General features: G+C 49.7%; 1 protein-coding gene and 1 non-coding gene across 2 annotated transcripts in view; both read right to left on the reverse strand.

Moving 5' to 3' along the window:
• The window catches only part of EPHB1 (EPH receptor B1), a 433422-nt gene that overhangs the window by 358850 nt on the left and 50027 nt on the right, over positions 1-24545 (reverse strand). The window lies entirely within an intron of this gene.
• On the reverse strand, positions 23936-24007 carry TRNAK-UUU (transfer RNA lysine (anticodon UUU)). The gene has a single exon. It is a non-coding gene; the product is annotated as a tRNA-Lys (tRNA).

Below are 24545 nucleotides of genomic sequence, written 5' to 3' on the forward strand. Positions count from 1 at the left end.
ACCCCGCGTGCCGCAGAGCCGCGGGACCGTGGAGCCATGGCTGCTGGGCCTGCGCGTATGGAGCCTGTGCTCTGCAATGGGGGAGGCCACAGCAGTGAGGGGCCCGCGTACCAAAAAAAAAAAAAAAAAAAAAAAAGGGAATTTCATATGGTCCAACCCAATACAAGCAGGTATGAATATAGAATCTAATTGCCCCCTTTTTCACTCCAGAGGTAACAAATTAAACATGCTGTTTTGCATCTTGTTGTTTGAATGAATATATCTTGGCAATCTTTCCAACTTAGGTCATTGAGAGCTTCCCTTTCTTCTCTAACACCTGCAGAGTATTCTCCCATTGTGTGGCTGTTCCATTAGTTATTCAACCGGTCCCATCATGATGGACATTTGAGTTGTCTCCAATCTTTTGCTATTATAAACAACAAAGCAAAGAATTATCTTGAACATCATTGTGCATAAGTATATCTGTAAGAGAAATTCCTAGTAATGGGATTTCTAGAAATTCCTAGAAGTGGAACCTCCCTGTAGGAACATCACAGTCAATGGGTGTATGTATTTGTACATTGATATTGCCAAAAGGCCCTCATTAAGAATGTGCCAGAGTTCCCGGATCTGTTATTCTTAACACTTTTCTTTAGATCAGTGTTTTCCAAAGTTCAGGTTGTGACTCATTACTGGGTTATGAAATCAATTTCGTGGGCTATAATCAGTATTTTTTAATGAAATAGAATAGAATAGCTTATTATAGAATCAAGAAGAGTAAAATAGAAAATACCACATTGATTTGCATGTAGAAGGGTAAGTAGTGTTTGGGGAACTTTTGTTTCAGAGATGATATAGATAGACATGGATACAGAAATAGATATAGACACCCACAAAACTAACACACTCTTTCTCTCTCTCTCCCACACACACACACACACACACACACACACGCACGCACACCCAGGCACTCATGCACACACACACCTGTAACATTTTGATGGATGCTATTTTTTCCCCTCCTAAAGTCTTTGGTGGGGGGTATTATTATTAGTAATTGTCAAGGCCAAGCCTCTCACCCCACCACATAAGGAAACCGGGGCACGAACCCGCGTTTCCTGCATCGGCAGGCGGACTCTCAACCACTGCGCCACCAGAGAAGTCCTAGACAGGTCTTTTTAACTGCAGGTCATGGTCAAAAAAATTTTGAAAGTCTTAGGTCTTGAACCTTTCCAGGAATCTGAGGAAAACTGTAGAAACTCTTCCCAGAAAATGCACCTACACACGCAACATCTCTGATCTCTGACCTCTCAGAGGCCCATGCAGGGACTCCAGGTCTGGAGATCCTGGGCTGCTGAGTATGGGCCGCTCGAGAACAGGCCAGTGGGTTGTCTTCCCACCCCCGTGGGCAGCCCCTCTGGCAGCGAGGTATTCTGAAAACACATGCTGCCCTGAAGAAATGAACAAACCATGCTTCTTCCTGACACATCCCCTCCATGTGCCTTCTACCACTCCCTCTTTTTCTCAGCCATGGTGATACTGTCCCTCACCTGCTGTTTTGGTTTTATGAAAAGAGAGGGACAAGGTTTCAGAGAGAGAGAAAATAATGATTTCTTGCCTTTGAGTCCACTGATTTCTTTTTTACTCTGAGCTTGTGGCTCTCGGGAGAGAAATAGAACATGAGAGGAAGAGGGGAGTGGGAAGGAGAAGGGCGAGAAGGCAAATTATGTCAAAGGAGAGGGACCATCAGTGGAGCCTGAGACAAGGGTTAGAAAAGGCCAGGGGAATAAGGAGGGTGGCTGGGGGGACATTCTGGGACAGGAGCATGTGTGCACAGGTTTCCAAACAACCTGAGGCAAGGTGAGCAAGTGGGAGCTCAAGGGAAGAAAACAGCCACCCTGACAGCTGGGGATGAGGGCCCAGGTCTTTGCAAGCCCTCTCCTGACCCCAGGACTGCCCAGCCCGGTCCAGAACCCACAGATCAGGAGGTTTAAAAGAGGAGGTGAAGGAACCTTACGCAAAAGCAACTAGCTGCAGCGGGGCTCGGAAGAGGTCCAGGTGGAGGTGAATAGACACGAAAAGGTCCAGGGCTGGGGCGCGAGGTCACAGCTGACCCATCTTCTCTGCGGTTCTCGAGACAACAGAGGCCAGGATGCACCACTTTCCTGAAAGCATCTCTCCAGTGAGGAAGCCTTCATACTGTCCCCAGCAGAGATGCTGTGACCTCCTGCAGTACTGTCCCTGAGCCCCACCTCCCCACCAGCTGCCTCCCCAATGAAAGCTGATGTGTGGCTGGAGAAGGGCAGGCAACAGAGATGCCCACTTCCATCATCTGTTTTCCCTCTCCGGGGATGCGGTCTGGGGATTGGGACACTGGACACGATAGGCTGTCAACACTTGGGCCTGCTTCTCCCGATCTCTGCCTTAAACACGAAGCTGGGCAAAAACATACAACGCTACAAAGAAGGAACGGGGCTCTGCAGGGGTTGCCACACCTGTTCTATTTCCAGGCTCGGAGGTAGACGAGCAAATTCCAAACGTGGAGTTTCTTTCCCCAGGCTCGCTCCAGAAGCCTTGCAATAACAGCTACTGTTCCCCGGAACCAAGGATAGTAACAGACTGTTAAGTCTTTAAAAACACAACACAAATATTGATTCTCCCTTTACCTAATTTCTTCCTCCTTTGTTCCTGGTAGAGCTTGCTGCCACTTAAGAGCATTGGGCTTAAAAGACAAGCACACATGAGGTTATTGATTTTCTCCTAAGAACTCGCCTGCTCTTGAAGTGAGCTCACATCAGGTAGGTGGAGTTACGGCCCGTTGGTCCAGCCTCTGTAGGTGGGGCATGCTGACCAGACACTGGAGGGGCCTTTCCACACTCTGACATTTTGTTCCTGTCAAACTAGAACGCTTCCTAAGACGAGTAAAATAAAATTCTAAAAGTTTGAGTTGATGACTATAAAAACTAGTGGATAATAAAAAGTTAAGCAAAGGCCAATCGCTACCCTTAGAAAATACGCAGTCTCCTATACAAGAAAGATGTAACTTAATACTATATATTAACATATACCCTGACTTGTACAGAAGGATGGAGATGGCTGTGTACATAATGATGCAAGACAGGCCGGTCAAGGTCAACAGACCGACTTAGAGGAGCAGCAAGGAGACGTGTCTCACTGGGCCTTGAGGAGAGGGTAACCAGGGACAGTTTTAGAGGAGCACCTTATTACTTCCAACAACTTGCCAGTTAGCCAGGAGACCAGAGTGGCTGAACAGAGGTCCTCTGTACACACAGGCACGGTGGGAGATGAGGAAGACAGGGCTGAGGACCCAGGTGGCACATGGCCATGAATGCCAGGCCTGCCAGGTCAGGGGGAGCCTAGGGTTCACCCCACCTGTGCTCCAGGGAGCCGTGGAGCAAAGCTACACACAGAGAGTGGTTCTCAGAGCCTCACTACCAAGAGGAAGGAAAAGATCACCAGCAAATGTGCATGTGGCTTTGAGTCCAGGTGGCTCTGTCAGTTGTGGCCTGTGAAGCCCTGTGTGTGACCTGCAGCCCTTCCTACTTTGGGCCCCATGGGGACAGGCTCTGCTCTGCTCCGTATGGAGCCAGCACCAGCTGTGAGCCCCTCTGTCTCCAGGAAAAGGAGCAACAGGGTCACCAACTGTGCCACAGGTAGAAGGACTCAACAAGAGGGATGTCCTGTTCCCAGGGCCCAAAGTCAGCCTTCCATTTCCTACTCCCCAAACCAGCAGTATGTCTGGCTGGCCCTCCAGCCGTCCCGTGACCAAGGCTGGGGCTTCCAGGCCACAGGGCCGTATTGGCTGCCGCTTGTTGGAAGCACTTTAATTAGTACTCTATTTTAATTGATGATATGTTTTCATTGGTGTTTCAATTTAATTTAAGTTTTATTCTAATTGGGTGTCTTTTTTTCGAGTTCACAAGGTTTGAACAAAAGAAAGAATAAGAGCTTGTCCACAAAAATAAATCTAAGACCAAACAGGCCAGTAACCCCAGGGGAAGAACTGTGGTCAAGACAGGTGTAAGTCTATTTTAGGGCTCCAGGGGGACAGACTAAGGACATCCATGGAGTACACATCTCTGACCTCTTTGGGCCCAACTTAAAGCCCTCCCCGCCTGATGCCCCCCACCTGCAATCCAGCACCAACCCCTCCTCCCCCAGAGAGCCACGTGCCTCTCCCGGACATCAGCCCCAAGCTAGACACTCGGGTGGCTTTGCCCATGAGCCCCACCACCCTCTGCACTAGACCTCATGCTCCCAGCAGGCAGGGAAGGCCCAGGGCAAGGCCCGTGATTCCTTGCTCTCCACAGCATCTCATCCCCAGCCAGGCTGCTCAGGGGAAGCTGAGAATCTGGGAATGGACTCTGCGCAGGGGCAGCAGTGAGGCCGCGATGGACACTCCAAAGAATCCCCACGGAGTGGAGCTCCCATTCCGGGACTGGCTGCAAGTCTGCCAAGTTCATATTTCTTCACTCCTCCAAAACGAATACCCAAGTTAGACACCGGGCAGAAGCCCAGGGACTATATTACACACGGGCTATTCTTTTAGCCCAACAGTGTTTGTATACATCTTTCCTACCTCTGGGAGGATGGTTTCTCCTCTTATTTCCCTCCACCCCCGTCCCTTCCCTAACTCTTTCACGCTTTCTTTCCAGGGCAGCTTCCCTTTCTGGAAGCTGCCATGACCCTCCTTACTCTGAAATCTCCTTGCCTCTTCCCGCTGGTATTACAGGTTCTCTAATCTTGGTTGCTGAAACTCTCAGGTAAGTGGTCTATACCTGGAGGCTCACTACCTCCCATCCCCTCCTTACCCCGTCACGTGGGATCCTCCCACTATGCCAGTAAACAAGCTTGCCAAGGTCTGCTTTTCTATCCATGCCCTTGGCTGGTTGTCTTGGCCACATCCCATGCACTCCACTTGACTGCTTTCTTCTTAAACGCCCTGGCCCTCGACAATTCTAGCATGACATTATCATCCTTCTGTTCTATTTCTTTTTCCTGGTCTCAGGGGCTCCCTCTGCTCCTGGGATCCTAATGGGTTCTGCATGTATGTGTTTCCCCCACTCTTGTCCCATTCCCCACTGCACTCACTCCCTGTAGCCCTAAAATTCCAACAGCTGCAAACCTGGCCCGGCCCTCTCATGGCCTTCCAAGCCACCAATTTCCTCCATGCACTGTCCTGCTCATCCTGTCCATAGCCAGGGAAGTGCCTCTTGGGGAAACACAAAAAGTAAAATGAAACACGGAACAAACACAGGCAAATTGGGCAGCGGGCCCTGAAGGACTGCTTTTCACTTATTTAATCTGGGAATGAGCTGGGATGCATGGGGTGTGCAAATGACTGGTGAGAGGATCTAGGGTCACTCACAGTGACACTGCCAAGCAACCTTTTGGAAAGTATTAAGTGGGCTTGCTTCTTACACCAGGGTGAGTTTGAAAGTCTATATAGTCAAAACTGCCCTTGAGAGTCCCTGGGGAAGGCACCACGCTGGACGCTGCCACGTCATCTTTCCCGGGAACAGATGGCCCTTCCTTTGGCTGGGTAGCAGACGAAGCAGTTGGTGGACCCTTAGGTGCCAGAGAACATGAAAGCCACGCATCTTTAACATTGGAGTCTTTAATGAGGGTGTGGCTACCAGAATGGGAGGCTTGAGGGAGGGAAGCTTGCTTAGGGGTCAGCAGAGCTGTGTGTGTGTGTGTGTGTGTGTGTGTGTGTGTGTGTGTGTGTCCACCCCTTCTCTTTTGTTAGAGTTCAAGTCTGGTCTCTTAAATGTGCATATGATTCAACTCTGCACTTTAAACAGCTAAAAGTGTTCAAAATAATCCCCTCCTCAGAATTTACCAAAGGGGGGAAAAAAGCAGTATAAAAAAAGCTAAACACACAAAATACTATTGCTGTACACCTGAAAATAACACAACATTGTAAATCAACTACACTCCCATATAAAATAAAAATTAAAAAATACAAATACATGACTTACTTATTCCCAGTTTTACAAAGCAGGGGAATGATTAAACACTATACAGCCATTTGACAGACTCTTACAAAGCCATTGAAAAGTGACAATTATAGAGATTATGTAAAGCAGGGAAGATAAACAGTAAATTTGTATGCTTCTGGACACCGATTGGAAGAGGTATCACCAAAAAAAAATGTACTTAGTGTTTTGGTAACATAAAGCATTATTTCAAAAAAGGGAAAGTTTGCAAATAAATGCTTGTTAATTGAATGAATGATTACATTTGGGTAGCAGAAATTTAAAGTCCTACTGGTGGCAGGCTCCACGGAGACCGAAGTCAGGGTCTTGATGGTCAGAGGAAGATGCTTTAAAAGCTGTGATGGCCACTGCAGCCTCTGGACCAGATCAGGGCCCAGACCTGCCATACACCTTGACCAGAATGGCCTAGAATGGGCTGGACACCTCCTCCCACCCTCCAGGTTAACTCCCCACAGGAAGACTGGGTGGAGAGTGCAGGCCAAGGTGAGCTTCTCCTACACCTTGCGGTTGCCACCACTGCGAGGCTGTGTTGGAAAAGAATTTTCTCTGCTGGTTGGCGACCACCATTTGATGAGGCCTAGGGAAGGGTGATTAGGGAGCGAGGGAGGAAGAGATGTTACACCACACATCCCAGGGCAGAGCCTAAAACAGTTAACTAGTAGTCAATGAAGAGAGAGGCACCAGAGCCAGGAGATCCAGGGTGCTCTGCCCTCAGGCGTGAATGGGAAAAAGAAAAAGCCCTCCAAACCAGACGGGAGGCCTCCCCAGATTCCTCTTGCCCTTCGTCTGTGGATCTCAGCCCATGTGAGGACGTGGGGTGAGCAGCGAGCCCCCTACGTGGCCAGGCGGCAGGATGAGCTGAAGGCCACCCCAGAATTGCCACTCCCCTGGTGAGCCCAGGGTTTCCGTTAAATGCCTCCGAGGGATCTGCCAGAGCAGACTGGGCTTTGGGGAACCCATGGGGGGATGTCCTGGGCGGAAGGGGTGACCAGCCGGTCCTGGCTCTGTCACTGACCCTGTGGTCCCTTCCCCTCCCTGCGCTGCCTCAGTTTCCTCAACAGTCAGATGCGTGGGCTTGACCAACTCCCAGGGGTCCTTTCTCAGTCAAGAGTCGATCATTTCATGCTGTTATTTCTAGCAGCCTTTCCGGAGCAGAGGAGCTTTCCTGTGCCCCTTTCTGGAAGTGATTTTTGGGTCAGGTTACATAAGCTCCAGGCTTCCTTAACTTATGTTGAGGCTGCTCCAGGGGCCACTGATGGGAACAGATTTGAAATCATCCCTTTGCCATGTGGAGTGCAAACACACCAGCCCTCTTGTGCCTAACAACGCCAGCCATCAATGAAACTCTGTATTTAGCAGATGCTCAGCAGTAATTACCTGGACATCAGACACGTTCTCCTGTTTAATTACTCGGCTATGGGAGCCCCAGTCGCCCTCCCACATGCCACCCCAAGTGCTCACATAGACACACTCAAAGCATCGTCTTTGATTCTGACCCGTCAGGGGACCTAATAAGCATCTGGGAAGGTAACAGGACAGGTTTCAGGGGTCCCAAGCAAGGAGAACATGTCACCCCATCTTCAGTGAGACCTGGCGATGACAATGATGCAATTTTTTAAAATTATTAATTAATTTATTTATTTTGGCTGTGTTGGGTCTTTGTTTCTGTGCGAGGGCTTTCTCTAGTTGTAGTAACTGGGGGCCACTCTTCATTGCGGTGTGCGGGCCTCTCACTATCGTGGCCTCTCTTGTTGCGGAGCACAGGCTCCAGACGCGCAGGCTCAGTAGTTGTGGCTCACAGGTCTAGTTGCTCCGCGGCATGTGGGATCTTCCCAGACCAGGGCTCGAACCCGTGTCCCCTGCATTAGCAGGCAGATTCTCAACCACTGCACCACCAGGGGAGCCCAACAATGATGACAATTTTGATGGGGCAAAATACTTGCCATTGAGAGCAAGAGAAAGCTGTCAGCCTGAAGCCACTCTGTAAAAGTTAGGTGGAGGGATGGCACAAGCTAAGGCCCCCTAGATGGCTTCCAGGAAGTTTGCCTAAGTGGTACCATCTTTCGTGAAATCACGGCACACCAGGTCAGACCCATAACTGTGATAACAGGGGGCTGACTCATTCAACCAACTTCACAGAGCGGAATGCATAACCAGGATGCCAATGTGTCGCTTTCAAATGAAATAAGTACCTCTCCAGGTAGCCGGGGTACCTATTCTGGTTCACCAGTGCACTACTGCCTGTGGACAAGCTACACCTGATCCAACAAGCTACACCTGATCCTACTGCCTGTGGACAAGAGTCACCTGATCCAACAGGCACAGAGGAACTGATAATAGATCTTAAATACTCAGTAGCATCAAGCTCACAGGCTCTGCCTTCACCTCCACCTGGGGATGTACAGACATTGCTCCTGGACACGTGCTTGGGGCCGACGCTGCCCCTAAGCGTGGTGCTGGGATGGACACTGCCGGTCTTTGCTTCTGTTCTCCTGACTGACCCCCGTTATCATAGTGCCTGTCAGGCCCAACTTCCCTGCCCTGTGCTCAGGGACACACGTCAAGCTGGCATCCACACAGAGGCAGTCACTGAGTGGATCGAGGTCGGCACCCAGCCCAGGACTGACATCCTCAGGTGGTCAGTGGCCAGGACACGGCCTGGTATGAAAAAGTGAATCTCACTGACCAGAATGCCTGCATCAGGAGGAGCCGGGGCTGTGAGGCGGACAGGAGGCAGGTCTGGGCAAGCCCGGAGGAAGCAAGGCAAAGTACCAATAGAAGAGGGAGAACATATGCCGACAGGGAGCAGGCAAGGGAACGGGTGCCTGGAAACTCAGAGACGCTGCTGGCTCTCCCAGGAGCACGCCCCCGTCTTGGAGCTCACCACCCCTCCACCACCCTCCCAGGGCTGGCTCACTGGGCTTCCCCTGGTTTCCTGTCATCAGATCCCACTAAAGCACTCTGCCCAGGAACCCAACCTAACGCTACCTCTGAAAGGGTACATTCCTTCTTCAGATGCATCTTATGCCACAGAAATACGCAGCGTCATAAAATGTGCAAAAAATCACAACCTTCCTTTTTTTTTTTTTTACGGTTTTCCACCTTGTCTAAAACAGTGCTATCCAGCAGAAATATAATAAGTCACACATGTAATTTTAAATTTCACATTAATAAAAGTAGAATTAACTTTAATAATTTACTTATCCCTAATATGTCCAAAATAGTACCATTAAACTTATACACAAATTCTTGAGATAGTTTATTCTTTCTGTCATACAAAGTCTTCAAAATCCAGGGTATCTTTGAGATTGATAGCACCTCTCAGGAAGGAGTGGCCACATTCCATCTGCTCAGTAGCCACAGGTGGTTAGTAGCTACCATACTGAACAAAACAGGTCTAGAATTTGATCTCTTGCTCATCAGCCCCAAGTGCTGATGACAGCAGACAAAAATGCACTGTAAACTTAAAGAAAACTCCATTTCTTCCAGCTTAAAAGAATCTCTTTTCAGATATACTCAGGCTCATCTGCCCCACCCCACGATAGGGTGGGGTGCTGGGAAGCTCAGCTATCCTCACATACAGGGGCATGAGATGTGGCCGTCTGCTCCTGTCCCCACCCACGCCGAGTGCCCGGCCTGTCCCCCGATGGAAGGCAGAACTGCCTGGCTTATCGTGGAGGCCCTGGGTGCCTGCATGGGTCACTCCCATGGCGCTGAAGCCCCTCTCCAGGCCTACTCCCATCTGCTTGTCCTCTCCACACATCCACCCCTCCTCCAAACCTGCCTCCAAGCCCACAGTGCCCCCCACCAGCACCCTCACCCCAAAGTGGGGTGCTGGGGCACCAGCTCTCAGTTCCACCCTCACCTTCCTCTCCTGCTTTCTGTCTTCCTCCAGGAACCAGAAGGGTGTTCTTATATGTATTCCTGTGTGGACCCTGGAGCCTCGTGCATTAAGTGTGACATCCGTAGTCAGGCCCCTTGACTTTGGACCTGGCTCCACCCCTTAGTAGCTACATGACCTTGAGTAAGTTGCTTGACTCCTCTCTTCCTCTTATTTCATCATCTGTAAAATGGGTATAATCCTACTACTACCATCTAATCGAGTTGCTTTGTGGATTCAATGCTGCACACACATAAAACACACAGAAGAGTGCCCGGTACCAGGTCAGGACTCAATAACAAGAGTTATTCCAGTGGAGCAGAAACACCTCTAGGTCCTGGCTTCCTTCTTCCGTACTCTGTGGTATATTCCCTCTCTCCTTCCCCCAGCATCACTGGTGGAAAGGCTACAGGGAAATAAAGCAGCCTGCTGATACAGAAAAATGTATCAGGAGCTATCTACATATCAGCACCATCATAGTCTGTACACTCAGGTTACAGCCCAGTCTGTAACCAGGAGACATCCTGTTGCTTTAAGGTGAGGTCTGCTGTCTCTGCTCAGATGAGTGGTAGGGCATTCAGATGGTGTGCATTCCCCCCATTCCAACACTTCATAGCAGCCCCAGTATTCTGTCTGCAGGTTCCATAGGTAAGTTTCTTCCCGTATGACTGTGGGATCGAATGGGCACATGTGAATTTCTTCCAGTATGTTCAAAATTCTATCAAGAAACTCAGGCAACCTTCCCAGAGCAATTCCACCCACAGGGCAGTTCTCACACCCCCATCCAGAGCCTCCGGCTGCTGGGGAGCACCTCCACCCCGAGCGCTTGATTTGCCTCAGGCCTAAGCTTCCCTGGAAGTCTCTGCCTTAAATCTTACATTTATTTTATTTATAACGCACTCTATTTTAGAAGCTTTAAGATGGCTTACAAGGATTATGTAAAATACTCTAAGATAGATAAATAACCAAGTAAAAAACATATTATGTATTACTATTTTTAAAGTTACCAAACACTATGTATAATATGGTGAAATTGTTATCTGAATATTGTGCATGTGTGTACGTGTGTGCACACCTATGTGTCGTGTGCTCATGTGTGTATAGGACAGAGACAGGTAAGCTGAACACAAAATTTAACAGATTGCCACAAAGAGCGGGTTGGGATTACAACTGACTTGGTTTTCTTCTTTATAGTTTTTTTTATGTTTTCTTAACTTTTGTAGAGCATCTATATTTGTTTTATATTAAGAAAAAAGCAATAGAAAATCTCTAAAGAAAAATAGATGAGAAGAAAAAGCCAAACCAAGAGTAAAGGCATAAATTGGAGCCCACAGTGAGGCTGAAACAACTCATTTTCTTTGGCCAAGCCACACATTAAAGCTGGATTTTCTAGCAGCAGATGGATGAGGAAAACCTGACCGGTTACACTGGTCATGGGGTTCATAGGACATAAACAAAATGATTGCTCAGAAAAGCCCACTGTTCTGGATATGGAAGCCTGAAGCCAATGCCTCCCACTGGCCCCCACAAGGACACTGTGTAATGCAAGGAACACTGCCAATGACACCCTCGTGATAAACACCACCAAGACTTCCCAGGGCTGTTCTTCCAAACAGTCGGTGCAGACTGATAGCATCACGCCAAAGTGCACCGCAGTAAAGGCACTTCCTCGAGGAGCGGAAACCAAGAGGCCAGGTTCATGGTGGGTCTGAGAACAGAGGGAGACGTCAGAAGATCACAGTGAGTACACAGATCACCGTTCATTGAGCACCTCCCAGACTTGGCTTAGCGCAGCTCAGTCCTGAGGTCATCAGACAGATTCCTTATGCCTCTGCCCCCAAGAGGCTTCAGGCACCCACTCAGCTAGACATTTGTTCATCCCACACGTCTTCACTGAGCACCTACTGGGCACTCCTACTGCACGATTCCTCCCAGTAATCCCAGATCCGTCACACACCCGGAGCCCCAAGTCAGCCCCACCTGACATCAGCTCCGGGCCTGCAGCAAGACAAACACCATTTCTGTGAACAGGAGGCTTGGGTAAACCTCCAGGGCAGGAGAGGAACAGGCGTGCCTGTTTGTACACGGAGAGGATTCAGAGCGGGTAGGAGCCACCAGAGGAGAGGACCCTGAGGCTGAGCATGGGCTCATAGGAAGAACTCTGCGATGGATGGGTTCTGGGTCCTGGTCGAGGGGAATAGGCTTTGCTGAGGTGTGTTGTCGTTCTTGTATGGAACCCATCCATGTCTCACACCTTCCATGGAACCCATGTCTTATACTCTCCACCCTGCTTGAGCTCTGAGTGGAGCAGGAGTCCAAAGCCTTCTCTTCCTCCCCGAAGCCTTCTCTTTCTCTACTCCTACGAAAAGAGTCCAAGAACACTGCTGGGCCACGATGCCTGTGGTGGGGAATTAACCACCTGTATACGCATGGCTACCAACTTTCTACCGGATCTCAGCCCACCGACCTCTCCTTGGAGCTCCAGATCCACCCAATCTCCTTCACCACGTCCACCTGGAATTCTTATGGGCATCTCCAAGTCAGCACAGCCAAGTCCCCCAAACGGGGTCGGCTTCCCATCTTTCCCATCTCAACAAGTTGCCCCATCATCCATTGACTGTGAAAGCCAGAAACCTGGATGCCGCCTTTGGCCACGCCTCCCCCCCTAATTCCCACAGCCAACCCATCACTAAAATCTGTGATTTTATCACCAAAACATGTCTGCTATTTCTTCCCTTGTTTAGCTCCATTGTGAGAGGCTGCCCAAGCCCATCACAGGACCAGGGGGTCCTTCAGGGGCACTATAGCCCCCTCTGGTTTTTTTCAGGCTGGCGCCAGGAGTCACACTGGGGCTCGAGCACACGCTGCCTCTGGGGTCAGCGATGTGCTTCCTTCCTCTCTCTTCCTCTGACAATGCCAGCTCTCAGGTAAGTGCTCACCTGTTCTTTCTCTTCCCTTCTCTCCTCTTGCTTCTGTTACCTTCGATTCTGCTTCATTCACGTCCACTCCTTGGCCTTGTCTATTTCTTTCCTTTCTCTCCCTCTTTCTTCCGTCTCCATTTCTCGCTCTCCACCCCACCCCAGCCCTACTCTCTTCCCCTTTTCAGATGGGACAGTCACAGGAAATCGGAGGTGGCAGTGACCTCACTGGCCCTCCCCACTTTATGGGGTGGGGAACGTGGGGCTCAGATGGTAGAGCCACGCACCTACATCTTCAGAGCGGCTGGCAACACGGTCAGCCCTATAGGACTCGGATGTCCTGGCTCCAGTCCAGCTCTCTGCCCCACTCACACTCCCTATTTCACTGATTCCCCTGGTCCCTGTCCCTTTGCCTAGGACTCTGGCTAAAGACGGGGCTGGTCATCCTTTGCACAACACAAATCAATAATCGGGGTGCTTGGGTATGTCTCTCTGTATGTCTCTCGCTCCGTATTTACCGCACATCCGTACACCTGCACCCACGGCCTCTGAGGAGGCTGGTTTCAGCCTCCCCACATGTTCCTCTGTGGCTTTTCAGGCCTTCAGCTCTCCTGCTGATGAGGCTGATGCATTCTGTTGCACCTGGAGGTACCTACAAAACTCCTCTTCAAAATCCCATCACTTCACCACAAAGGACTGGCTAAAGTACCATGAAGAAGGTGCCCCAGGACATATAGGGGATGGGCTGGGAGGTTAAGTGCCTCTGACCCTCCGCCCTCTTCTCCTGTAGCCCTGTGTGGTCTTGCACAAGAGGGCTGCCGAAGTCGAATGACGTCTTCGGAACCCACCCAGGTTTAACAGAGCCGTCTGCGGAAATGCTGCTCGCCAGGGTGGGAGTGGCAGGGTGCACGCTGCGGCTGCAGATTTAGGGTCGAGGCAGACTGCCAGAGGGGTGGGGTCGCCAAAAGAAGGGGGCCGCTGAGGCGGACAGTGGTGAGAGGTGGGGGCAGGTGGATGACACCAGACGGCAGTGCATTGTCCTTAAAATGGGTAGGAAAACACCCCCGAGGCGGGCTAAGTACATAGCCACCCGCGCGCGGAATGGAGGCCGCGCGCATAATCTGAAGTTGGACAGACCCTTGTAGCCCTAGGGTTCTATTGAAAATCCACCCTGCGGCAGAATTTCAAGACAAACATTGGACAGAGGAGGATGGTTAAGATTCAGGCTCATCCTGAGGTCCACAGAAGCACGTCAGGCCTCCAGAGCCTGGCAAAGGACGATGGCTCAGCTCTGAGCGTGGACACAGCTACAAAGAGGTAAACAAGGCGACAATTTGTTTGCCAGACTGTCAAGATTTTCACTATTTTATGATTTTCAGCCAACATAATTCATTAAATGTGTAACAAAGGGGATTCAATATCTATACCTCCCTTCGTAAGGCTTAACATGTAAATAAACCTCAGATTCGTAACAAAGTGACCGCAGCGCCCATGTGTCACCAGGTGCGTACCTCGCCTTGCAAACAAATGTACACAGAGTTCTTCCAGCAGGGCGGGGAGCATGATGTCGGCAGGAGGGTGACTGCAGAGGAAGGGGGTTTACAGAAGGTGCCGAGGGACTGAAGAAGGTGGAGGGGCAGAGAAAGGGAAGGGAAATGAGAGAAGAGGAAATAACCAGTGTCGGGGGAGGAAGGAAGCTCAGGGGAGCAAAGGGGCAGTAGGGAGAAGAAAGGGGGTGCCAGGAGGAGAAGCAGGAAAGTACATAGCCACCCGCGCGCGGAATGGAGGCCGCGCGCATAATCTGAAGTTGGACAGACCCTTGTAGCCCTAGGGTTCTATTGAAAATCCACCCTGCGGCAGAATTTCAAGACAAACATTGGACAGAGGAGGATGGTTAAGATTCAGGCTCATCCTGAGGTCCACAGAAGCACGTCAGGCCTCCAGAGCCTGGCAAAGGACGATGGCTCAGCTCTGAGCGTGGACACAGCTACAAAGAGGTAAACAAGGCGACAATTTGTTTGCCAGACTGTCAAGATTTTCACTATTTTATGATTTTCAGCCAACATAATTCATTAAATGTGTAACAAAGGGGATTCAATATCTATACCTCCCTTCGTAAGGCTTAACATGTAAATAAACCTCAGATTCGTAACAAAGTGACCGCAGCGCCCATGTGTCACCAGGTGCGTACCTCGCCTTGCAAACAAATGTACACAGAGTTCTTCCAGCAGGGCGGGGAGCATGATGTCGGCAGGAGGGTGACTGCAGAGGAAGGGGGTTTACAGAAGGTGCCGAGGGACTGAAGAAGGTGGAGGGGCAGAGAAAGGGAAGGGAAATGAGAGAAGAGGAAATAACCAGTGTCGGGGGAGGAAGGAAGCTCAGGGGAGCAAAGGGGCAGTAGGGAGAAGAAAGGGGGTGCCAGGAGGAGAAGAAGGAATGCAGGGCACCAGGGACCTGTGGGAAACAGGTGTGAGGACTGGACAGTGGAGGGGACCCCAAAGGAGACCCTGGAAAGGAGTATCTCCAGAGACCTTAACCACCCTTGGAAACCTGTCGTTGAGAAGCCGCTTTAAGGAGCCATGTGTGCCCCCTGCTGGGTCGCCTCCCTGAAGCCTGGATTCTCCCTTCGAGACAAGGCCTGCCCAGCCCTGGGGGCCCCAGCACCTGCTTCTCTCTTCGCTGGATGTAGCCTGACCCTGGAAGGACACAGAACCAGCACCTTTCCTCACAAACACATTTGGGCCTTTGGCCGTGAGGAAACAGGGCAATGATCCAACAGGGAAGAAGGGAGAAAGTCGATTCCTGATCCAGGCACAGGCCAAGGCCCATCCTTCCACTGTGATGCAATTTCCCTCCCAGCTGCTTCTGCTGGGCTTTCCCAGGAGGAAGGGCACAAACGCCCTCCTAGCTCTGCACCAACCAGCCAGAGGGTCTGCTGCATCCATGGGGAGACTGTCTGTGCCACCCTCATGCCCACAGGGCAGCCATGGGAGCACCTGGGGAATGGGAAGTGGGATGCATCATGACCCCCAACACCATTAGACAAGTCAAGAATCCCAGCTGTGGGCACAGCAATGTGGGCGGCCCTTCCCTGCTCAGGCACAACTCCCTGACTCCTCAGTCAGCCTCCAGACCCCATGGGCCCTTCTCACCTCTGTGCCTGGGACACAAGCCTTTCCCTGCCCCACACTCCCCTCTTCCCACCCCTGGAGAGTGGTCAGTGAGGGCAAGCCCAGAGGACCCCCAAGAGGATTGAGGGGCCCTCACCCTTGGAGGTCTCCCAGCCTCATTTCTCCAGGCCCCAAACTGGGGTGGTCTCCCCAGGGGCCAACGTGGAGGGCACCCCTCTTAAAAAGAAGGTCTCAGCCAGAGAGCTGGTCCCCGAGGCCCTGGAACCCAGGCTCTCATCGCTGCTCTCCCGGGAGCTCCACACTGCTTTGATGGGGAACAGAGGTGACAACGGCAACTGGGGAGAAGGAGATTTAATGCTGCTGTTTTAAATAAGCATCATTGTTCCCTGGCAATTTTATGATCAAGGCAAAGAAAGAGGCCTTTTAAGAAACATGTAGCACGTTTAAGAAGCCCTAGAGGATTGGGAAGGTGGAATAATGAAGTGGTTCCAAAGGGGAGGCTCCACACTGGCGTCCTCGGCCCCGTCCCCTCCCCAGCACCCCAGGGCACAGCCCACCAGGAGCAGCCTCCCCAGAGGCCAAGGCCACCCTGCTGCTGGGCGATGCCCAAAACCGGGCCCAGCAGACCTAACGCAGGCAGGTGGCCAGCCTCTTCCCAAGGCGGTGGTTGCTTTCCCCACAGTAGGGGCTCCATGGAGCAGAGCTCCAGGGGGCACATCCCTCCCTTTCCCTTCCCCCACCCAGCAAAGGCAGCAATAATAACTCCACCAGGAGGCCTGGGGCGATGGGCCATGAACCACAGGCCTCTTTGGTGTGGTCTGGCTGGGCTGCATCGCAGGAGGGAGCTGTCCAGCTGGCGTGAATGGCTTCTGACCCCAGATCTCCTAGCTCTGCTCTCAGGGTCCTCCTGCATTCTCACAGCTCTCCCTGTGCCACTTACCCCTCTGCGGAGATGGAGCGAGAGAGTTCTCCATCTCCAACCCCCAGATGCACCTGCTGTCCACCTCCATGTCAACTGCAAAGGCTCTGCAGCTTTCTCCCTGGGCCAGCTGCCCTCGAACTTCCCACCTCCGACTCTGGCCCTGTCACCTTCCGGGACTTCTCTTCCTTTCTACTTGGTGAGGTTCTAGGCCTCCAGCAAAGGCCAAAAGGACCCTTCTCCATGAAGCCCTCCTGGTTTGTTCATAGCAGTCTTAGTCTAAATCAGTGGTTCTCCAAGTGTGGTCATCAGGCCAGCTCTGTTTACTCTCTGGGTGCTTCTATCTGCACCGTTCATCTGAGACTCACGTCTCCAGCCTCGTGCGTGTTGTGGCCTCCACAGGGCAGGGCTGAGTCTCACCTCTTTTGGCCTCTGCCCAGTACCTTGCAGATAGATATTCAACAGCTACCTCTCGTATTGGATTGAAAAATAGAGGCCTGTGACTCCTGGACACGATTCTACCATGAAGGGACAACCTCAAGCCACCAAAGGCTTTCTGCTTTCTCAAGGAAGAACACACAAGACTTGGGGGGGTCACGGATCGTGGAGGAGTTTCCCACGAGAAAAGCCTCCCTGCCGAGTGGCTGGTGCCTTGAGGTTTGGGTTGGAGAGTGGCAGCCGACTTGCAGCAGGGAAGGGAAGCATGACAGCTTGTGACGGTTTCCTCAAAGTCTCCAGCACCATTATCGTATCAGCATCATAATGGCAAGAAAGTTATTTCTGTTTTAAATTGTCAATATTAATCTGATGCTGGTGATGAATGGAATGGTGATGATAAATGGGGAGTTTAATAAAGATGAAAGCTCCAGCAGCCTAGGAGAAAACCTCCTTTGACTTAAAGTTATTGTCTTGATTAAAATTTCCATTTTATTATCCTAATCTGCAATCTTTGTTCAATATGCTACAGTTTCTATTTTCTCCACTTAGAGAGATAATTAACAACAGTGTAAACATATTAAAAGAAAAATGTTTATTAAAATTGCTCTGTTATCCATATTTAACTTACGTTTGGTAATGCTTTGTCGAGACACACCCCTGCCATCAGGAAGACTTCCGGGAACCACCCCCTGCTGGGAGACTCATCCTGCTCCCAAGGCCACCTGGGAACAGACAACCCCTCGTCCTGGTCACACATTCCTGTGTTCAACAGCTCTGTCAATTTAACTCAGCTTAATTTCATTCCATTCAATCTGACATCTCTTTATGCAGAGACGAAGAAACTCACTATTCTCCACGACAGGTGTGCTACCAGGGTTGAGTGCAGACATAGATGGGAAACTGAGGGAAGGAAAATGCACAAATTTCTCCAAATAAATCACCTCTGCATCTCTCTGGAAAGCAAAAGTTTCGTTTAATGTAAGGTACTTAACGAGCAAACAGCCAAGCTCAGTGGGAGGAGGCCCAGTGCCTCACAAGCCAGAGCCTGACAGCAATCTTTGCTCAGTATGGTACAATGTCTCCAGGCCACAGTGGAAAATGTTTTTTTTTTTTTTAACACAACACTGATCTTTATCCAGACACAGAATCTGACTCCCCATATGGGATGTCTGCTACACACAATATGAAACACTGGGGCCTGGTTGCAATGGCCACCTGGGTCACCCGGGGACACCCCTGGGAGGAGCGCCCAGGTGAGGTCCTTCTGGTTCCCTCATCCTCTCTTCTTCTCTACCTCCTCGTCTCAGGGCAGACCACCAGCTTCGGTCCACCCACCTCATCTCATCCTCTAGATGAGGCAGATTCGGCATCAGGAATGGTCCTCCCTGCAGCCATCGGGAGTCCAGAGGGGCCCCAGGAGGCCACCCCTCCTGCGAAGGATTCTGGTTTTAAAGCACTTCGGCACAGCTCTCATTTAACCTCCCAAGCAAGGCCTGGTGATGTAAGTGTAATCTCCACATTTTACAGAGGAGGAAGCTGGGCTCGGTGAGGTTGGGTACATTGCTCCCAGTCACACAGCTAACGGGCGAGAGGCAGCGCTGGTGGGGTCCTGGTCCCAGCTGTCTCCTGGGCGGTTACCACTCTAGCCTGCTCGTAGGATGAGTGGCTACATCCAAAGCAGGAGGGGACCCAGCCTCCTGCCACTTCTGGTGGCAGCTCACAGAGGCTCCGGGGACAGCCTCTCTCTGTCTGGGATGTGTTTTTCCATGATGTGTGTGTTTTAACCTGGGTCACCTCCGGGTATCCTGGAGCCTTCCACAGGGAAGGCCACGTTCCCTTAATCAGCGTGAACTGGCACATGCCCCCTGACCCCAGCAAACTGGAGCTGACAACACCCAGGGAAATGCAGGAAACAGCAATCCACACTGGCCCGGGAAGGGCCATTAATCTCCCTCCCCTGAAGGAAATGAAATCATTATGTCTGCAGCTCCAGAATCCAAAAGAACAAATTTCCTGCCAGGATAATAAATGGATTCTTTTGTGCTCGCCTCAACTCCCGTCACATGACCCTCCTGGCCCATTCCTCATCCAGGTGACTTGGCTCGGTAAATACCCAGAGGTTTCGGTTTCAACTTCCAAAACGGACTGGGGAGTGGCCCCCCCAGAGCCCTCAGCCTGCCTCCCCTGTCTGCCCTTAACCTTTCCTTCCCCAAACACCGCCCGCAAAGGTAAGCATCATCTCCACAAACAGGAAAGCCCCTGCCCTCAGCCAGGAGCAGGTTTTGAAGTAACTCCATGGAGAAGACAGGGAAAGAACCATTTTTCACTGAACAGGCATCACACAAGATGTACTGTGGAAACAAGAATGAATAGTAAACATGGGCTATAAAGTTCCCAGGGCCGGCAAGGAGTGCTGGGGCGATGCTCCCGATGCCGTGCGTGCAGGCAGCAGTGCAGGGCTCAGGAGGGCTCTCAAAGGCAGGTGATGGGCAGGCGGAGCAGCGCTGGGCTGCACTAACATCCCCCTGAATGGGGCCCCGGAGCCCTGCCCTGGCAGGTCGCGACGTGCAAGCAGTGAACCACTTCATAATGGCCTTCTATTCAGACGCAACACTCAGCACTGAGCTTCTAAAACGGGTCTGTGTTTGCAGAGAAAAACTGTTGCTGGCTTAACATGGCAGGGGCCACGGTGCCTGGTGAACAGACCCAGGGAAAACCTGTCCACTGCTCCTTGCCATCCTGCCTGTGGGCCCCCGAGAAGAGGCAATGCCTGAAGTAGAGAAGGAAATGCTAGTCTGGGGCGCAGGTTGGCAGTCCCACTTCCCCAAGGATGTGGCCACCTCAGAAGACCCTCTGCAGATGTGAAACGACCACAGTCTTCTCTCCGACCTGTGCACAAAAGCCTCCAACTCCTAAGTATGGGCATGCTTGGGGTGGGGGGGGGGCAGGGGAGGGGGAAATAGTCCCAGTCACCTAACAGAGGTGCCTCCTCTGTGATAAAAAGAGTGAGAGCTTGCTAGGCACTCCTGGACTCCACGAAAAACCATGATACATTAGTGCTTTGCAGTAAAACAGTGGATAGAAATGATGAGTGTCTTGGCAGGAAAAGTAAAATTGTACCTCCTCCAGAGGCAGTGTGAGCATATATAAGACTGCTGCAACCTGAGGTCTGCTGGGTTATCTCCCTTGGGATGGGATGGGATGAAGAAAATGCTAGGTGGTCTTGTCTCTACCAACCTCAGCTCCCTGCCCCTAACCAGAGAGCCTCAAAGCCACAGCAAAAGGGCATGGACACGAGACTGCCACCCCAATGTCACTCCTTTGACCTCTTTACCTGAAGCTCTTCACTCATGCCTGCCTTAGCTCTTGTCCACAGGATTGTAGATTATCTATTTATGTGTCTGTCTTCTCCATTAGAGGTGTTTCTCCAGAGCACATCCCCTGTCTCATTTATCTCTGCATCTGTAGAAAGATGGATGGACAGCTGGATGGATGAATGGATGGATGGATAGGTGAATAAGCCAGATTACTGAAGGCATATTATCTTCATCAACCCCACATCTTAGGATAAGAAATGAAATTAATAGTTACAAAGCACTACTCCATCCTGGGATTGTTCTAGATGACTTTTACACTCTCTCTTATTTAATTCACACAACTACCACAAGAAGTGAGTTTTATGTTTGACATTTTACAGATGAGAAACTAAGGAGCAGTAAAGTTCTCAGTTTTTTACTTGAGAACCAAAGCCAGGTCTCTCTGAGTCCACATCCAACGTTCAAATGGATCATCCCATCTATCAGCCATCTTTAGGATCATAAGAGCAACAAACATGTGCCGGGCACCTGCTGTGTGCCAGGTATGATGCCACTCATTGAGGATCCACAGACGAACCCAAAGTGGATTCAGATGGAGCTCTTGGGTAAGTAGGGAAGGTAACCCAAGCTCTCCAGTGACTCTGAAGCCAGTGACTCTGAAGCCAGGAAAAAGCTTTAAAAAAAATATGCAACCCAGTAGAGACTCATGGCTGAGCAGAGAAAGGAGGTCAGCAAAACCTCTTTTTTTAAAAGCAACTATAAAGCTGGGCAAAAGTCACAAAAACAACCATCTTAGCACTGTGAAAATTTACCAAAGACAATCTGAGAAGTGTTTGTCTCAGAGGCTGAACTTTGGGTAAGAACTTTGTGGTATTCTTGCCTGGAGCTGTGCCCTCCTCTCCCACCCTCCCCCCAGCTGGGTTGATAAGGAGGTTCTGCCAGGGGAGGAAATGATATGAGAAGGGGAGAGCTGTGGGGTCAAAGAGGACTTGGGATTTGGGGTGATTGGTGATGCCCAGGTCCAGCAGCATTGTCAGTAGAAGTTAGGATCTCAGCAGGCAAGGCTGTGGTCATGGTTGGGGCAAGCATACCCCTGGCTTAGGTTGCACACATGTCCAGTGGAGATCAGAGAGAACCCAAGATATCTGTACACTAGCCCTAAGACTGTGCTTATTCAGAGGAAAAGCAAAAGCTCCCACTGAAAATTCAAAGCTGGAGTAGGTTTCAAAATGGCCTGAACTTTGAGCATTTTTACCCACACACAGATCAGTCAGCAGAGAATGGAAGATGGACTGGATCAACGCGTTTGAGCACAAATTCTGTCTAATCACTGGAAGACCACTAAGCTACACAGACAGAGGGGTTACCCCTAGGAAGCAAGACATAAACATAAAAACAAAAATTTAAAAATAAAAACTGAACCAACACATCAGTGGCCACACACCCCAGGGGAGACAGATTTCACAGATTTAACCCAGGCAAGTTACAAAACAAATACAAAATCAAAAACAGTAACAACAGCCTTTAGGGGAAAAGAAAGAAGAAACAGAGATACTACAATATATTATCTTAAATGTCCAGTTTTCAATAAAAAAATTATGACACATCCCCCCAAAATAGGAAAGTGTAACCCATAGTCAAGAAAAAAAGTAGTGCCCCAATGGCTTCAGCAGACAAAGACTTCAAAGTAGTTATTATAAATATGTTCAAAAATAAAGGAAATCATGTTTAAACATTTAGAGAACTGTGAAAACAATGAATCAACAAACAGGTATTTTCATTAAGGAGACAGAAATTATAAAGAATGAATCAAATGGAAATTCTGGGGCTTCCCTGGTGGTGCAGTGGTTGAGAGTCCGCCTGCTGATGCAGGGGACACGGGTTCGTGCCCCGGTCCCGGAAGATCCCACATGCTGTGGAGCGGCTGGGCGCGTGAGCCATGGCCGCTGAGCCTGCGCATCCGGAGCCAGTGCTCCGCAATGGGAGAGGCCACAACAGCGAGAGGCCCGCGTACTGCAAAAAAAAAAAAAAAAAAAAAAAAGGAAATTCTGGAGATGAAAAATGCAATAACTGAAATAAGAAACTTCCTAGAGGAGCTTGACAAAAGATTCTTCAAGTTGGAAAAAGGAAGAAAATCAGTGAACTTGAAGACAGATCAATGGAAATTATAATATCTGAAGAACACAGAAAGAAGATTAAAGTAAAAAAGCAACAGAACCTCAGAAATCTGTTAGATAACGTAAAGCACACAAATATGCATTTGATGAGCATTCCAGAGGAAGAGGAGAACAAAGAACAAAAAAAATTTGAAAACTGATGGCTTAAAACTTTTTTAATTTGATGAAAAACACTGATCTATACACAGTCAGGAAGCTCAATGAACCCAAAGTAGGATAAGTATAAAGAGACTCACATATAGACACATCACAGTCAAACATTTAAAAGGCAAAAAGAACATTTTGAATACAGCAAAAGAAAAATGATTTATCATGTACAGAGGAATATCGATATGGTTAACTCCTGATGCTTTTCTGAAACAATGGAGTCCCAAAGGCAGTGGACTGATATATTCAAAGCATCAAAAGAAAAAAAAAAAAAATGTCAGACTTCCCTGGCGGTCCAGGGGTTAAGACTCTGTGTTTCCAAAACAGGGGTGTGGGTTTAATTTCTGGTTGGGGAACTAAGATCCCACACTCCAGCCAATAAAAAAAGAAAAAAGAAAAAAAACTGTCAAGTAAGAATTCTATATCCAGCCAAACTATCCTACAAAAACCAAAGGCAAAATAAAGACATTCCCAGACAAAGACAGAGAGAATTCATTGCTGGAAAACCTGACTCACAAAAAAATAGTAAAGGATGTCATTCAGGATTGAAGGAAATGACACCAGAAGTAACATGGAAACAGAAGAAAAAATAGAAAGTACTGGAAATGGTAAATATGTGGGTTAATATAAAAGACTCTATAAATATATTTTCCTTGTGTCTTCTCTTAGCATCTTTAAAAAGCATAAGATTATATAATCATTGTAACACTGTGTTGTTGAGTTTATAACATCTATAGCTATAACAGACACAACATTAGCATAAAGGAGAGGATCAGGGCACCACTTCAAGCAGGCTGTTAAGGGTGTGCGGGATAGTAAAAGGTGGAGACAGTGGGGAAGGCCCTACAGGCAGAGAGAACTGAACAGCCGAAAGTGTGCAGCCAGGAAAGCTATGTCTAAGGAAGAGTCAGCTGTCTGACTGGAGGACCTAGAGGGTGAGGTTGGAAGAGTCAGCTGCAGGTAAAAACTAAGGAGTCCCATGAAAAGCAAGCAGCTTGTGGGATCTTAGTTCCCTGACTGGGGATTGAACTCAGGCCACGGCAGTAAAAGTGTCGAGTCCTAACCACTGGACTGCCAGGGAACTCCCAGATTTTGTTTTTAAATTAGAATAACTGATCTTTCCAATCAGTGCCTTCAGAAGGGTCTTCTGGCACGGAGGTGGCACGGGTCCTGGATGGAGTGAGCCATGATGGGGTGGGCTCCAGATGGTGTGGCATGTGGGAGTGAGGCTCAGATCAGAGATGTCACTTAGGAGCCCACCCTAATGATATGTGGTGATGTCCATGACATCTTCTTATATTATTCTCACCCCAGGTCTCAAAATCCCTGCAGATAAGCTCAGCAAGGTATAAAGAATGAAGGAGACCCTGAGAGGTGGACAGCCCAAATAAATAAGCAAATAAGAGAATTTAAATCAATCCATACACAATGCCAGACACTCTGATAAGCATCTCAAATTCCCTCATTTAAGCCAAAAAGAAGATTTTACTAAACCCATGTTAAAGAGGAGGAGACTGAGGACTCATGGGCCCAAGGCCACACAGAAAGCTTGCAGCAGAGCAGGATTCAGATGCACGAGTGCTCAACACCCCACACACGCTCCTCCCAGACTCAGTCAC

This window comes from Lipotes vexillifer, unplaced genomic scaffold, assembly GCF_000442215.2.
Source record: "Lipotes vexillifer unplaced genomic scaffold, Lipotes_vexillifer_v1.1 scaffold86, whole genome shotgun sequence".
Classification (NCBI taxonomy): Eukaryota; Metazoa; Chordata; class Mammalia; order Artiodactyla; family Lipotidae; genus Lipotes; species Lipotes vexillifer.